The following is a 17,944-nucleotide window of genomic DNA, read 5'->3' on the forward strand; positions in this document are numbered from 1 at the left end:
CCACGTCCACATGTTGTCAGTAAACGCTGATGTGTGTGTTTATGTGTTTTGCAAATTGCATTTGTGTGAGACTCATCATTTCGGAAAGGCTTGAATCACTCCACCGCAAATAAACTTACTTGGTATTTTTGACTAATGAGCTGTATTTCAGCTTCATCTGAGTCTGTCACTGTGCTGTTTAAAGTCATAGGCTACAAAAAATATTTGAGACAGCAATGGTCTTGAGTCCAGAAAAAAAAAAAAAAAAAACTGAAACATTTTTCAAACATTCCACTAGACTTCAGCAGTTAAACTCTGATCACATGAAGCTCCTTTGTTTGGAAAAAAGTACTACAACTTTATTTGCCAATGTCTTCCACATTACATCAGGGTGTGCATTTACTATACAGCCAATATGACGTATTTGCATTAAGAGTCAGCATCTTATTGCCCAAATTTTAAGTGAACTAACCCTTTCAAGTTGAGTTTGATGCTGAATGAACAGTAAGTGTAGAAACTTAAGTTTAATAAACAAATGTACACATCTTTAAACATGGAACTAATCACAAACCATGATAACAAACTGGCGGGGAAATGAAAAATGAAGTTGAACTAAACAAAGGAGACTACAATTTTGCATAATTAAAAAATGGTGTGCACCTACTGTAGGTTTACAATCTTACTAAGGCCCAAATTAATGTTTTCATTTAAAACATGGACTTTTTTTCACATCGAGACAGTGTTTTTTGTTAACAAAAACATATAATACACACAATCACCAGGAGACATAGGAGCTCATTTTGTTTTGCTTGTAGAGCTTAGTGTATTAAAGCTATCAATGTTTATGAATCCCCAGGGACAAATGTTTCCGCTAAAATCCTCGCTAATGTTCTACTAAAGAATAAATCTGTCACCTACATATTAGATAGGCCGAGGGTGAACAAATTAACAGCCAAGTTCAATTTTGGGGTGAACTGTTTTTTTAATTTAGCTGAAATATGAAATATGTAGAACTGCAGCAACAAACAGACACAAAGCAGTTGTAGGTGTATGTTTGTAGACCAGTTAGGACCAGAACTATCCATTACAGCCATATCCAAACATACACAGGTTTTTTTTTAAACTTAAAAAAAAAAAAAATCTCTGCTTGAAAATGAAAAAGTACATGTCAAGAGCATGCCAAACCACCCGCTGGTCTCTGGTTCCAACGTTTGCACAAGAACACTGTGACCCTGCCAGGAGTTTTCAAAAAAAATACAGTGACCTGAACCACAAAACCGTGTAGAAAAAACTGTGGTTAAACAAAACAATGTTTGTGTGGAGAGGCGTTAAAGGAACCACCACTTTATCTTGGAAAATATGCTCAATTTACAACTACATTAAGTTTCACCCTTTTTTTTCATGACTTTTTAGCCTTTGTTAGATAGGACGGTAATCAGACAGAAAGCGAAGTGGGAGAGAGGAAGGGGAGGGAGGTTGGTTGTGGTACGGTCTGGAAAGGTCCTTGAGCCGGATTCGAACTCTGGAGGCCTTGAAGTGCTACTACACCAACACCATTATATATTTATATATACAACGAATCGAATTAGATCATGGCAATTCATGAAATTAAACTATTAAAGAGAATTATGTATGATGTAGCCTTCTTATACAATATATTTTTTATGTTATAATACAATATTTAATACAATTTTAAATGGGACATATTACCTCTTTCCACAAGATGTAATTTGAATAGTGTCCCCTTAATATGTCTGTGAAGTTTCAGCTCAAAATGCTCCACAGATGTTTCATCCATCTAGTCTTTCTCTATTTGGTCGTAAGCAAAAACACTTGATTTTTAAACAGTATATGTCTTTTTAAATTCAAATGATTCAATGGGAAGGGTCGGAGCCTTTACGCTGAGACTCAAGCATCAAAACAGGCTAAACTGAAATGCCAGTAACATTAATGAACTATAGTTTTGCATGTTCAGGCCAAATTTGCACACTGCTGAAGACACTCAGGAAGAAGTTAAAACTACATCAAGACATCTCTGAACGGTTAGTGAACAAAATTCTGTAGTGTTTGTTGTTGTGGAGTAAAGTTGATTCAACTCACCAACTAGCGTGTTCTCATATTCTGGCTTTTGCAAATAAACATTACAATAGTAGTACAATTCTGTTTATCCTTACACTTATGAATGCAGGGATAAATCTGTCAACACATTTTGGGCTGATTGTGCATGATTAAAACAGCTGGGTTGTATGAGGTACTGCAAACACACAGTTTGGCTGCCCATGCTTATTCATTTTTTATGGAATTTTCTAGATTCATCACAACTTCCGACAGCCACAGAACTTGCAACAAGCAGGATTATGAGGTAAACTAAAATGACCTATATAAATGTTTACAAATATTTTTAATAAATCTTGCTAAAGATTTGCCGATTTCACTGTTAAATGTAATATATACAAAAGTATTTTTAAAACAGCCATTCATTGATTATACAGTGCAAAATGTGAATTATGAATCTGAATGATGATGAGTCAGAGAAACTTAACAACACACAACCTGTAAATTAGTATACGAATTTTCAGGAAAATCCGTCTGTCAAAATTTATTGACTTGAGGTTTCATTCAAATTAATATTGTTTACTTTAGTGATCATGATGTATAACAAACTTCGTTCAAAAAACTGTGCTTTTACGCATCTCGTAATATAACCTAATATATGGTAATATAACGTGCCAACACTCCCGTTTTTCCAAGGAGTCTCCCATATTTCAGACCCATCTCCCACCACCCTCCTGTTTTTTTATTTCTCTAGAAAACCTCCTGTAATGTTGCATGTATGCATAAAACAGTTGAAAAGAGTGAAAAGAACATGAAGTAACAAACACAAAAGCTGTCATCAGATATTTAGAGTCTCATAGGAACATGATATATATTTATAAACGTGAGTGGGTTTGGGTGAGCAAGTCTCACGTCAGCATTTGCTCATGGATTTCAGTTTAAACCTCGCCTATATGATATTTCAGGAAATCAGTGGGAGCTTTACTGTCAGAGTGAAAGTTCTAAGGCGAAGATAGGAGACATCCATCTGCTGACATTCCTCTTTTTAATGCTAGACAAGCTGTCTTGTTAGCTTTTCATTTCAAATCACAACAACAGAAACTTTTCAACCTCTTTATAAAGCTTTTTATTAGCCACTTCCAGAAATGCTTCTTTAGGTTCAATAATGTGACAGATTTACAGTGATTTGCTTTGACAGATGCCCTGTTGTGTAACATGCAATAAAGAAAAGCGCTCTATAGTTTCTCTACACTCCTACAATGGATCAAACCCTCAAAAAATATCTAAAAGTTTCTCAACAAACTTTTTTTCCCCCCGTTCTCCTCTCAGCTTTATCATAGCCATATATAATAGACATCCATTTATGAAATGAAACATAATGACATAATGGACACAATAAAGAGGCAGTTGAAAGCTTTTACTCTGTTGTTTAGTCTTACATCTTTTTCAACCAGTATAGAAACCAGGCTTACAAAAGTTGTGCATGTAGTATTATTATTAATGTTTTCTGATGCAAAAATTATAGTTTATAAATTTTAGTTTAAAAATTATATTTTAGTCAAAATGATTAGCCCTCCTCTGAATGTTGTTTTTAAATATTTCATCACCTTATAATTATAAGATTCTTTTTGACATTTTTTTCAAAACTGTGTTTGTTATTCACTTATTCTTTTCAGATTACAACTTATTTACATAAAGGTTACATTTTAGGACTCTTTATTTAAAAAACAAAAAAGGATGTTTATTTACAAAGTCAAACTGTAGCTTGGCTCTATAAGGTTCATTCTGTGAGTCCTCACAATTTCAAATGCACACACGAGGACCAATCAGCTTTCTTTGTCATTCCGTTGACAGCAGGGAAGACCAGAAAGAAAGACCACAAAATCAGAGTTGAATAAATAATGCCGCACCACAAAAAAAAATAAATAAATAAAATAAAATAAATAAATAAATGAATAAATTGAGAAGAAACCTGAAACTGAAAAAGTGTAGATGATTTAGAAGCATTTTTAACACTGAAATGAAATTTCATAGTTAAAAAAAACTGTTATTAACAAAATGTATTTATTAAATGTAAAATATCTTCATTTTTGTGTGTCTGTGTATGTGTGTGTGTGTGTATGTGTGTGTGTGTACACACACACACACACGCACACACACACATATATAAATATACATATATATATATATATAAATATATATATATATATATATATATATATATATATATACACATATATATATATATATATATATATATATATATATATATATATATATATATATATATATATATATATATATATATATATACACAAGAGTGTATGGACGTTTCCCAGTGTTGAGTTGTGGCTGGAAGGGTATCAATTATGTAAACATATGCTGGATAAGTTGGCGGTTCATTCCACTGTGGCGACCCCTGATTAACAAAGGGGCTAAGCCGAAAAGACAATGAATCAATAAATGTTAGCGAAATGAATGACTTTCATGGCGATATATGCTGGGGGTGTAAATTAAGGGGCTTGATTAAAAATTCTAAGTGATTTTAAAAGTCCTTGAATTTGGTGTCCATAAAAAGTGGGAAGCCTGTAGAAGCTATATGGCATATATGGAATAATAATAATATTCCCATCAGCATATGACACATAGGCATTTCTAGTCAACTATATAAACATCCATCTGTAAGTACGTTTTACTTCAACTGGAATAATATTTTATGAGGGTGTACATTAACTAAAGTACTTAATTTATGCAGTTCATCCTAGGTTTGTCACAATACTGGCATTCATTAAAAATCAATATTACAATTTTAAAAACGTTCATTGCCCGCAAACATTTGAGCGCTGTTGAGCACATTCTTAAACACAGCTGATTTGCCATTAGTATTCAAATATTAGTGGGAAATAGACGTTTTTAAAATTCCAGTATTATGATGACCCTACTCCATCCATCACAGCTTAAAAAAGCCTTTTTCACCCTTTCAGAAACAGATACATTAATTGGCACAATTGAATGCAACTTTAAAATATTGCTTCCCATCACAAATGCAACATTGTACCAGGTGCGTTACCGAGCAAGTTTACGACATCAGAAAATGTTTCAACTGAGTGCAAAACATAAATCCGCATAGAAGTATGATTTTATCTATAAATAAAACATTGAATCTCAGTATGAAAGTTAAGAAACATAGATGCCGGGTTTAAACCTCTACTCTTCTTTGAAGAACATCCTGGGATTTTTAACAACCACAGAGAGTCAGGACCTTAAATGACAGCGCTCTCTGAGCAGTATAGAGTCCCCATCAATATACTAGGGCATTAGGACCCACACAGACCACAGGTTGGGCGCTTCCTGCTGGTCTCACTAACATCACTTCAGACAGCAGCCTAGTTTTCCCATGTGGTCTCCCATCCAGGTACTGACCAGGTGCAGCCCTGCTTAGCTTCAGTGTGCGACCATGTGAGAGAGCTAGCTGCCGGCTAGAATAATTGCAGCATGTGTGCTCAAAAATGAAATCTACATGGCTTTTTAAATTAAAACTGTGTGCGGCAGGCTTTTGTTTTTCACACATTCATAACCAAACCTGATTTTCTGACCAGATAAAGCTGAAAGGTTGCAGTGCAGTTTATTCAGAGCGTAATTATGACATGATCCACAGTTGACAAATGATCAGAGATGCAGTAAATAGTAAATCATTCTCTTAACATTACATTGCATTAATGAAAATAACATTCTAAAGTTGTACATCATATGTACCAGTAATTTGCAGATGTTAAAAGAAACAGTTCATCTAAAATAAAGATTCTACTCATCCTCCTTTTGCTTCAAAGCTGTTTCTATCTTCTGCTGAACACCAATGGTAGATATTCTAAAGAATGTTGAAAAAAAAAAAGCAGCTACCGACTTCCATAATACGCACTACGGATTTAAATGACAGCTTTTTTTTTGCAGCTTTCTTCAGTACATCTTTCTTTATGTTCAACAGATGAAAACTTGAGTGAGCGAATGTTCATTTTTGGGTGAACTACCCCTTTAAGAAACTACAGTACTTTTAAATGTTATGGATTCATCCAGGTCCCTGACAACAAAAACTAGCTTAGCTGAATAGACTTCTTTCATTATTCTGTACAATCACGAAAAGCTAAATTGTGCTCAATTATTTAAATGTCAAAACATGCGATGGCAAATGTCATGCTTATATGCGCTGATTAAGTCTTTCTAAAGCCCAAAATACCTAATATGTACAAAATGACTCATATGTGGTTATGTTGAAACAAATTGAGCATGGCCTGCAGATTGACAGTTCTCCTGCTGATGGTGTTAAAAAGCGACCATGCAGTTGTTTAAGGTCACGATAACTGAATGCTTTTAATTAAATGTTTGCAGTGATTCATCCATCTTTTCTCAATTTGTGCGCAGAGATGGAACGGACAGTGCTGAGGTAAAAAGCAGCATTTTCAATAGTGTCATGCATTCGTAGTTAAAGAATGAAAGAAAAGAAAATGCAGAATGAGTCACTCTTCTCCGTTACTGAAATAAATTGAAAGCTTCTTTAAAGTGTTATAATCCAACCTGTCAAAAATGAGTAAAAATTTGAGGCATAGCCCTTTTCTTAGACACAGCTCTATTTACAATACTTTTATTTGTTCTTTAAATATGTCAATTTGCTGATATTTATGGACTGGTTGGATGCAAATTAAGTGAAGTTTATTCATAAACTAATTTCGAGAGGATCACGTGCTTATGATTTATCACGTCCAGTCTCGCTTTTGCTAATCACTAATCTTCCAATCATATGAGCCCTAAGGCACCATAAATAGTCTAAGTTTCCAGTTCACTTTATCTTCGTTTGGAAGAAGCAGCTTCACCGTAGCTAGCTCCGTTGAAGAACCAACTCTAAACCAGCATGGACAACTAAAGCAGCAACAAGCTACAATCTTCAGGATCTTCATTTGCAAGAACGCTCTGCTCTGCTCATCAACTACAAAAGCTACAAGTGCTACAAGCTACAAAAGCTTCAAGCTACAATCTACAATATACAATCTAAAAGCTTCAATCTACAAGCTACAATATACAAGCTACAGCAACAACAACAACAACTACTATTGCTACCATTTCAAACAACTACAACTCCAACAATTTCATCAACAGCTTAAACAACAACACCAAAACCTTCCACTTCAAAGAGCCTCCACAACGCATCTGCTGTGTCTTCAACCTTATTTCCCAGCAAGATATAAGCCAAACTCCAAAGCTATTGCAATAAAACGGAACCCTCACCTTCTCCTAGCAGTACACATGCTATCCATCGTTTAACAGATTGTTTGCTGGAATGTGTCCAGCAGAGCAGCAGCTCCAGCCACAAACAATGTTGAATTTGATCAACAAAATGGCCGCCAGGCTTTTTGCACCTTTTGCATGGCCTGACTGAAACTCCTTAAGCCAATAGCTGTAAAGATAAGCGTCTCCATCCAATGAGCTAAAAGACTGGAGATGGTCCCGCCCTCTCTCTTGACTCTGTTGCAAAGACCTTATGAATGAATAGGCCAGACACGCTTGTAAATTTAGTTAAAAAAAAAAAAAAAAAAAAAAAAAAAATTCCATTTGACATTTAACTTCTGAAAAAATTATTACCCAACCAGTAAATATTAACAAGCTATTGAAAAACATTATGCCATCAAGCACAGAAGTCCAATTGTAATACGCCAGCGACTCATGTGTTGATTTACAAGCGTCATATAAGATTATATAGCAAGTCAGTCGGATGTGAAAACGGCAAAGAAACAAACTTCCCACTTGACTGTTATAAATACAAATTTAAACTTCACTATCACTTCACATGCTCAGTCTTCAAGGGGTACCAGTTTTCCAGGACCACCAGACTAGCCATATCCCATGTCCTCAGCTCTCCATTCATCTGTCATCCCGTTAGGAGACGAACACCCACCCCTACCAATGAAGTCATCGGACCATGCATTATCAAAAGCGCTTCCATTTACAGCCGCCCATGCCCTTATTAAGATGCCTCGCATGGATATAAACTAAAACAATTTTCATGTCTGCCATACTTGTATTATTTTGCAAAGATTTAATTTCTGATTCTCTTTGTTTTTTCTATTTTAGAGATCATGACTGCTGGCTCCAGAAGCTGACCCTCATCCAACCTATTACACTCCACATCCTCTTCACAAAGGATACATTCCATTTTTCACTTTATCCAATCTGTCCTAACCTGCAGTCTGCAACCTCCGAACCTGAAACCGTCGATTATCTTATTAAAAAGAAATCGACAACAACTTCATGATTGGAACTCCAAGGCTCCTCCTTTTAATATCTCGCGCATTAGCCCCATTGGTGTCGCTACTCAAAAATGTTCTGGCAAAAACGCCTTGTAGTCGACCTTTCGTCCCAACACAATTGCTCCTTTCCTAGCATTAACAGCACTATTCCATTGGACGAATATTTACTTAACTACTACTACATTGATCAAGAGATCTCTCTCATAAAGATAGCCAGTCGTAACACCTGGCTAGCCAAAGAAGACATTTCCCCTACCTTTAAAATCATGCCAATCCACCCAGACTTCTGGCACCTTTTGGCATTTATTGGCGAAATCAATTCTATTTTTCGGATGCAAAAGCAGCCCAAAAAATATTTGACATAATGTCAGAAGCTTTATGCTGGATTCTGTCTAATACTTACGAAATACCATACCTCATTCACCTTCTAGACGATTTTCTTATTTCCCCCCCGTCATCTCCTCCAGCCAAACACCTAGCGATCACCCAGCAGGTTTTCGCTGATCTCGGAAGGACCCAGTACTTCAATCGAATTTCTGGGTATTAATCTAGACTCGCATAAATTCCAAGCATCCCTTCCTAAAGAGAAAATCAATCGAATAATTTCTCTATCCCAAATTTTCCTTGAAAAACAGATGTGCACACAACGAGAACTCCTACCAATTCTCGGCCATCTAAATTTCGCCATGCGCATTATTCCTTTCATTTCCCACCTCCATCAATTATCCACCACAGTTCATGGTTTAGAAGAAACAATTTTTCTCTCCAAACCCAGTCGCGATGAACTTTGCTTATGGATCTCTTTCCTTAAGCAATGGAACGGCTGTTCCTTTTTCTACAGCGACTTGATTGCATCCCCTATTGACATCAACACATACACAGACGCTGCCCCTCCAATAGGTTACAGTGGCTAATATAAAGGACACTGGTTTGTCTCAACATGGCCAACCCAATTGTAATTCCATTCCAAAGACCAATGTTTTTCAGCCCTCTTCAAATTCTACCCTATCATCGCAGCAGCCATCCTGTGGGGGGACGAATGGTCTACATCTAGCATTCTCTTTCACTGCGATAACGAAGCTACAGTGCATTGCATTAACAAAGGACGCTCCCACTCCCAATCGCTTATGCCATTTTTAAGACACCTTATCTGGATATCTGCTAAAAAACAATTTATCATGATTGCTGAACATGTACCTGGTTGCAAAAACCAAATCGCTGACTCTCTCTCTCTCATTTCTCTTTGCAGATATTCTGGCAACTAGCCCCGGAAGCAGACCCTCACCCAACGCCGGTCCCTCCTTATTCAGTAACGATATTTCCATAAACCACCCACTTCATAATCTTCATCAAACTTCTCTATCTCTTATCCTACAAGCAATAGCTCCCAGAACCCTCAATGCCTACCTCACAGCATGGAATTCGTTCAAACAATTCCATACCATGCTAGACAACCCATTACACTCAAAATCCTTACCTCATGCATCTACACCCTCTGTAAAGGTTACATTTCCTCCCATACAGCCCGCACCTTAGATGCTATGTTCAATCTAGCATTTTTTGGGGGGTTTCTTAAATGTTCTGAATTAACAGTTACATCCAAATTTAACCCTCTACTCCACCCCACCATCTCAGATCTAGCTTTGCAAGACAGGGAAACTATCTCTTTCCTTATCAAACAAAGCAAAACAGATTAATTCCAGAGAGGACACTCTATCCTCATTTTCAATATTCCTTCACCTACACGCCCATTCCAAACCCTCTTAGCCTAGAAAATCTCAAGAGGCTAACCCACTGGCCCCGCTTTTTACTGATGACGCTAACCGTCCAGTATCTCGATTCTGGTTTCAAAAACACCTTAAAGAAATCTTTCGCCTATCAGGTTTTTTCCCAGAGCCCTTTTCCAGCCACTCATTCAGGATTGGCGCAGCCACTACAACGGGCTCTCACACCATCAGATCCAGACCCTTGGTCGCTGGTCTTCTGAAGTTTTCAAATCTTATATACGTCTCAGTAAATACCACCTCAAGAAAGCCCAACAGGCTTTAACCAACCCCCAAGCACCTCCTCACACGGCTCCAACTCAAAAAGGTGTCTAACAGAGCCTCGACTCTCGCAAGAGTCATCCAAACCAAACCCCGCAGAAGCCCAATTGTCCACCCATGGCACCCTTACATGTTTGCCAAGGACTCCCTCAAGGGCCATTGCAGTTAGCATCTTCTGCAATCACCAATAGCTATTTACAGATGCAGACGTTTGTATCCACATGTTCTTTGCGCATTTACTGCGTTTGTACATATGTATTATATTTGTGCTTGTTCCCTTCTTCCAACTTTTCCAAATCTTTTATCCTTATAACCCTACTTTTCAGCCTCTCGTTCCTTTCTTCTCTACACTCCACTCCCAACTAATCTATTTTACACTCTACCTCTAATGATCTTGTTTCTACTGTCTAGACTCTTCAGACACCCGAAGGGGCCCCCTTGAGCTCCAACTCTCGCAGGATTCGGCCATAGCGGCCACAGTCCTTTCTTCTTCACGATGTTACCTATTCTTTTTCCGCCTAGACTCTTTCTCCAAGCTCCAAACCCCGCAGGGGTCCGCTCAAGCTAAAACTTCTTCACTCTACTTCAACTACCTCTCTTCTCCTTATGACTCACCCTCTAGCTCTGACCCCCACAGGGGTCGCTCCGAGCCCCAATCTCTCGCAAGAGTTATCCAAATCCTCTTTCCCACTCACTGATATCTATCTCCTCCTATCCGCAATCTACCCTCAAGCTCTGACCTCCACAAAGGTCGCTCAGAGCTCCAACTCTCACAAGAGTTACTCTCTTCCACTCACTGCTACCTATCTCCCCCTATCTACACTCTACCCCCAAGCTCTGACCTCCACAGAGGTCGCTTCAAGCTCCAACTCTCACAAGAGTTACTCTCTTCCACTCATTGCTCCTCCCAGCTACACTCTACCCTCAAGCTCAAACCTCCGCAGAGGTCACTCCTATCTACACCCTACCCTCAAGCTCAAACCTCCGCAGAGGTCACTCCTATCTACACCCTACCTTCAAGCTCAAACCTCCGCAGAGGTCGCTCCTAGCTACACTCTACCCTCAAGCTCAAACCTCCGCAGAGGTCACTCCTATCTACACTCTACCCTCAAGCTCAAACCTCCGCAGAGGTCACTCCTATCTACACCCTACCCTCAAGCTCAAAACTCCGCAGAGGTCACTCCTATCTACACCCTACCTTCAAGCTCAAACCTCCGCAGAGGTCGCTCCTATCTACTCTCTACCCTCAAGCTCTAACCTCCGCAGAGGTCACTCCTATCTACACCCTATCCTCAAGCTCAAACCTCCGCAGAGGTCACTCCTATCTACACCCTACTTTCAAGCTCAAACCTCCGCAGAGGTCGCTCCTATCTACTCCCTACCCTCAAGCTCTAACCTCCGCAGAGGTCACTCCTATCTACACCCTATCCTCAAGCTCAAACCTCCGCAGAGGTCGCTCCTATCTACACCCTACCTTCAAGCTCAAACCTCCGCAGAGGTCGCTCCTATCTACACCCTACCTTCAAGCTCAAAACCTCCGCAGAGGTCGCTCCTATCTACACCCTACCTTCAAGCTCAAACCTCCGCAGAGGTCGCTCCTATCTACTCCCTACCCTCAAGCTCTAACCTCCGCAGAGGTCACTCCTATCTACACCCTACCCTCAAGCTCTAACCTCCGCAGAGGCTGCTCTAAACTCAAACTCTCACAAAGCTCCATCTTTCGTAAGAGCTACTCTCCTCCACTCTCTGCTCCATACCTTCACTCTACTCTGGCCCCCGCAGGGGTCACTTAGAGCTCCAACTCCCACAAGATTCACTCAAAGTTCTCTTTCACTGCTTCAAACCACCTATTCTCCCCTTCTTCTTAACCCCGAAAACCATGACCCCCGCAGGGGTTCCTTCAAACTCTAACTCCAGCAAGAGTTATTAGAATCCTCTTTTCACCCTTATTAATCCTATCTAATTAATGCCCATGCATTTAACCTCTTTTCTTCTATTATATCCAGCAGCCGGATATAGCTCTAAATTTCCTGCCTTTTGGGGGGTTTTTTCTTCGAATACGCGGCTGCTGTCCCGAGCGATTAATTCTGCATTTTGGGGAGTTCTGAGATCCACCGAGCTCAGGCTCCCTTCTTGCTCTGCCAACGGGAGGAAGCCCCGGGCTCGAGGAGCCCTTGAGCTCGGGGCTCTCTCCCGGGACAGCATGCCAAATAAGCTTTGTAAATCATCAGCTAAGTGTGAACTCTTGAAGTGAAGTTTATTCATAAACTAATTTCGAGAGGATCACGTGCTTATGATTTATCACGTCCAGTCTCGCTTTTGCTAATCACTAATCTTCCAATCATATGAGCCCTAAGGCACCATAAATAGTCTAAGTTTCCAGTTCACTTTATCTTCGTTTGGAAGAAACCCCCCTCCTCCCCTATTCTCCTCCTTTACCTGTAATTGGGCGGCACGGCGGTCCAGTGGTTAGCACTGTGAACCACACAGCAAGAATACTGCCGGTCCTAGTTCGATAGGACCGGTGAGTGTTTCTGTGGGGAGTTTGTATGTCCTTCCCGTGTCCGCGTGGGTTTTCCCCGGGCTCTCCGGTTTCCTCCCACCATCCAAAGACATTCAACATACTTAACAATCAAGCTGGTCTAATTCCTTACGTTCCCTTAGCTACAGCGGCAGGGGAGTTCTGAGATCCACCGAGCTCAGGCTCCCTTCTTGCTCTGCCAACGGGAGGAAGCCCCGGGCTCGAGGAGCCCTTGAGCTCGGGGCTCTCTCCCGGGACAGCATGCCAAATAAGCTTTGTAAATCATCAGCTAAGTGTGAACTCTTGAATTGTTTGCCAGTTTTAAGTGAGCCTTTTAGGTAGGCAGTTAGGTTGGAAGGAAGAAAGGATGAAAGAAGGAAGGAAGGCTGGAAGGAAGGAAGGAAGGAAGAAAGGATCATTACGAATTAGTTTGAACTTTTTTTGTTCATAGTTTATGAAGAATATTGGTGTGAAAACTGTTTAGATTCCCACTGATTTCCATTGTATGGACAAAAAAAAGGGAAATAAAACTTTGTTCGCCAACTTCCCTAACTATGACAAATAAAATTTGGCGGACTATCAATTTAACTTATAAGCAAAGGCACATGGGTCAGATCTCATTATTAAAATAATTTAAAATCCACATGCATATACTATATATATATATATATATATATATATATATATATATATATATATATATATATATATATATATATATATATATATATGCAAATGGATTGCATTTTAATGAGTATAGAATCACCGACACAGTAAGCCCTTTTACCCAGTTTATTTGGCTCATGTAATGAAAAATGTAACCACATTAAACTAAAATTCAACATATGATTATGATGCATAAATCAGTAAGGTGGCAACTGATTTTGTGGGGAATAGACAACTATTATGTGACCTCAAAAAGTATTTGAACATGTAAACATGATTTTTATACAAAATAATAATTGTAAAAAAAAAAAAATTAATGACTAAATATATATAGTTGAAGTCAGAATTATTAGCCCCTTTCGATTTTTTTTCTTCTTTTTTAAATGTTTTCCAAATGATGTTAAACATTTTCACAGTATGTCTCATAATATCATTTCTTCTGGAGAAAGTCTTATTTGTTTTATTTCGGCTAGAATAAAAGCAGTTTTGAATTTTTTATGAACCATTTTAGGGAAAAAATTATTAGCCCCTTTAAGCTAGATTTTTTCTCGATAATCTACAGAACAAACCACTGTTATACAATAAGCTTATTTATATATATATATATATATATATATATATATATATATATATATATATATAAATATATATATATATAAATATATATATATATATATATATATATATATATATATATATATATATATATATATATATATAATATATATATATATATATATATATATATATATATATATATAAATATATATATATATATATATATATAAATATATATATATATATAAATATATATATATAAATATATATATATAAATATATATATATATATATATATATATTGTATATATATATATATATATATATATATATATATATATATATATATATATATATATATATATATATATATATAGTAATAACTTCACATAATGCATAAATGTTAAATTTATTTACTACATACTGGATCTGTTACAAAGATTTTTTTCACACATATTTTGTTTCATTTTTACAATCATTATTTAAAGCACTGATTGCTTGCTTTTATCATGCTTTCTTAAACTTTTTTCCAATAAGATGCATGATTAAAATGTTGTTGACCCAGATCACAAAATAAAACTAATAGTTATGCCAGTATGGAACTGTTGAACAGATGCCACTTAGCTTAATATTTTATATCTGAAGCATTCATATTCTATCGCAATCTATAAACACATCTCTAATGATGCCCAAAAGTGTTCAAATACTTTTTGGGCAGTTTTAAATGTTGACAGACTATTGCATTGGGCTCAAACCACACTGTATGAATGTCATTTATGCTAAAAGAGGTATATTAAAAGTACAATTACAAGAGCACATTTGTTGAGAATAAACTGAAAATAAATAAAAAAAACTACTAGAAATGACCCAGAAGTTTAGCAGTAGCAATAATTTCCAAATGATCTCTAAACACCAATATGAATGATGAGGCCGATAACTGATCACATTCTATTAGACAGAAGGGAACTGATCCCTGGATAAAGTGTGCAGCTTCTGTTGCAGGGACAGGGACAGATGAACAGATACAACCTGACGTTACGATTTGGTATTTAATGCAAAAATCATCTGCATGCATACATAAACATTAGGACCCGATGCAGTTTGCTTTAGACCAAGACATGAACAGATAGATACAACATGAAAGAACATTTTACAGCACAAACAAATACAGACGCACATAAATACATAGAGAACATACAGTAGCTTCTTTTTAAAGACTCTCTCTCTCTCTACAGGAAATGTCATATACACTTTCAGACATGAAGAGTTCAATAGATATCAACAGTTTTTTTTGTTTTTGTTTTGTTTTACAGAAACAGATGCATGACTACAAGATGAGTATTTTTTCATTAATTATTGCAGTCTAACAATATGGCTTTGACTAGTGGAAAAAACCTTTCAGCACTACAAAAATGAAAAAGTCCATTTTAAATTCGTAATCGGATAATAAAAAAGGTGTACTTTTGTACAGCTAAAATGAAAAGAGTAGCATGTGCTAATCTAAAGTATGTCATTCTGCTCTTACTAAGATTTTTATTTTTGAAACAAAGTTTACAATCTTGCTGTGATCACAGAACAACCAGCCTATAACGGGTACATATACATTCCTGTAGTTATATCAATTGCTAACAGTTTAAAAAGGGACACTTTTTTTGTCAAACATACAACTGCTAACTTTGTGTAATCAACAAAATGAAAGCTTATCTACAGGTTTCATATTTCCCCAATCATGCAATACTTTACAAAAATGAGTTTGCCTCTTCATCTACTCATAAACATATGTAAACATTGAACCCCTCCCTCCCAAATATATGTTTCTGACATGTTTATCAAATGGCAGTGTTTACTCAATGCTCAAAAACGTACTGTAAGACCTTAAAAATGTAAATAATAATAATAAAAAAGCCTTAAGTCAACTCAACATCAGATTTTGCCAGCAGCACGATTAATATTTTGGGCAGAAATTTCACAGCGGGAAGGACTTTTGTTGATCAGATGTAGTAGGAATATTAATAGTTTCTCACAATTTCATCATCATGTCTGTAGTAGTGTGGAGGATTGCAGCTCATTCTCTCTTTGGTCTTTTTTTCTATAGCAGTGATTGAAGCTCATGTATTCTAGTATTCATTTGTTATTTGTATAATTAGTTATCATCATCGAAAGCATTGCCTTCTTTTTTGGGAAGTAATACTGAATTCAGTATCTTACACACAGGCAGTTTTTTTTAATGTAAAGACATGCTAAAAGACCACGTAAACTGATCTCTTGGAAAACAACTATTTTAGATTTTGAATAAAAGCTAATTTGTATAATCTCATTTGTATTAATTATTATTTTTACAAACTAGCATGAAAATCCTCCCAAACCCCACCTGTAAAAATAACTTTTAATATCAGCTGCTGTTTAAACAATGCATTTTTAATTAAAAAAATTAAAATTCTGCTTGTTTTTAATGCGTTTCAGAAAAAATTTACACAATATTGACTTAAACGCATGATACATGACTATTCACGCTCATTGTGCTTTCACATATTTTGCCGACATCCATACTTTATCGGTTGCCTAATTGTTGCATGAGAGGGTTAATGAATCAAGAAACAAAACACAGTAGTCCAAAAGACCAGTAAGTAAGTGGCTGCATCCAAAATCGCATTAAGTCATGGTGTATCAGTGACGTATAGAATACTGTTTCCGGGTCCAAGCCGCTACTCATTTGAATTGAGAAAATATTCATTTATGACCTATTTTTAGTTATATCACACATTAAAATGAATGTCTCTAGACTTGCTGCATCACAAATACCAAAATTGTAACAATTTATACAAAAAAATTATCACTTTCTGGCTATCTGATATTAAGCATGGGTATATACATTGTGCTCATGATTTTCGAAAGTATTACCCCGCTTTGTAAATGTTTATTATTAACATTTGTTGAGTCTCCCCTTGCAGTTTCATATAGTTCTTAGACCCAGAAGCCGCATCGCATGACGTCACACTTCAGAAGCGGATATTATGCTCAAAACACTATGCGAGCTGAGTAGTATGTCAAAATTAGTAGAACAGTATTCGAGTACTCGAATGACCTAATTTTTCCGGCGAGATTCTGAAGTGTGCATCTCATGATATCCCATGATGTACCACAAGAGAATTCATAAATGGGAGTGAAAGAACGCAACTGACATGGATAGGTCACGTGATCAAGACAAAATGGCGGGTGTAGTACACTATGTCCGAGTTCTGTTCATACTGCTCACATTCATATTCACATTCACTGTATATAACATGTTTTTCCAACTACAGAGTAGTAAATTGAGTATGAGCCAGTGAGTATAGTCGCACTTCCATTATCAAAAGTTTGGAGTGTGTCCTCACTGCAGCCTGTAGCACAGTGACATACTGGATCAGGTTCTATATGTAGAGCATGTGCATGCACAAGTTGTTGTAGCTACACATGAAAATTATTTCTGTTAATTATTAAATTACCCATTACATTGTGTGTTATAAATGTCTATGTCTACCCCAATCCTCACAGTTATTAACAGCTACACCAACCCCAACCTTAAACTCAGCCATAGCAGTAACATGGGCATTACCATAGTGGGTGTTACAATGTCCTTTATGTATTTTACCTGAACCAGTTCATCATCGTACTACAGACAGTAGCGAGGACATCTTGAAAGTTGAAATCTTGAATGTTTTTGTGAGTCTATTCTGAAGCGGAACACCAGCATTTACCAAGCTAAAACTAAGCCTTTATTGACTTTCTTCAATTCGAAAGAGTTTTGGTTTTACGATTATTTTAGAACTTCCAAATCCGAT

At 37.0% G+C, this 17,944-nt stretch overlaps 1 protein-coding gene across 4 annotated transcripts in view; it reads left to right on the plus strand.

Moving 5' to 3' along the window:
- Positions 1-1,855: 1,855 nt before the first annotated feature.
- Positions 1,856-17,944, plus strand: part of LOC147833963 (uncharacterized) — a 278,169-nt gene continuing 262,080 nt past the window's right edge. The window contains exon 1 of one of the 4 annotated variants that reach the window (XR_015507501.1): positions 1,856-2,021. The gene's annotated coding sequence lies outside the window, so the exon portion shown is untranslated. The remainder of the gene's footprint in view (positions 2,022-17,944) is intronic. The other 3 variants (XM_087281515.1, XR_015507500.1, XR_015507499.1) reach the window with 3 other exon arrangements.

Source organism: Danio rerio, chromosome 14 (assembly GCF_052040795.2).
Source record: "Danio rerio strain M-AB ecotype USA chromosome 14, GRCz13ab, whole genome shotgun sequence".
Taxonomy (NCBI): Eukaryota; Metazoa; Chordata; class Actinopteri; order Cypriniformes; family Danionidae; genus Danio; species Danio rerio.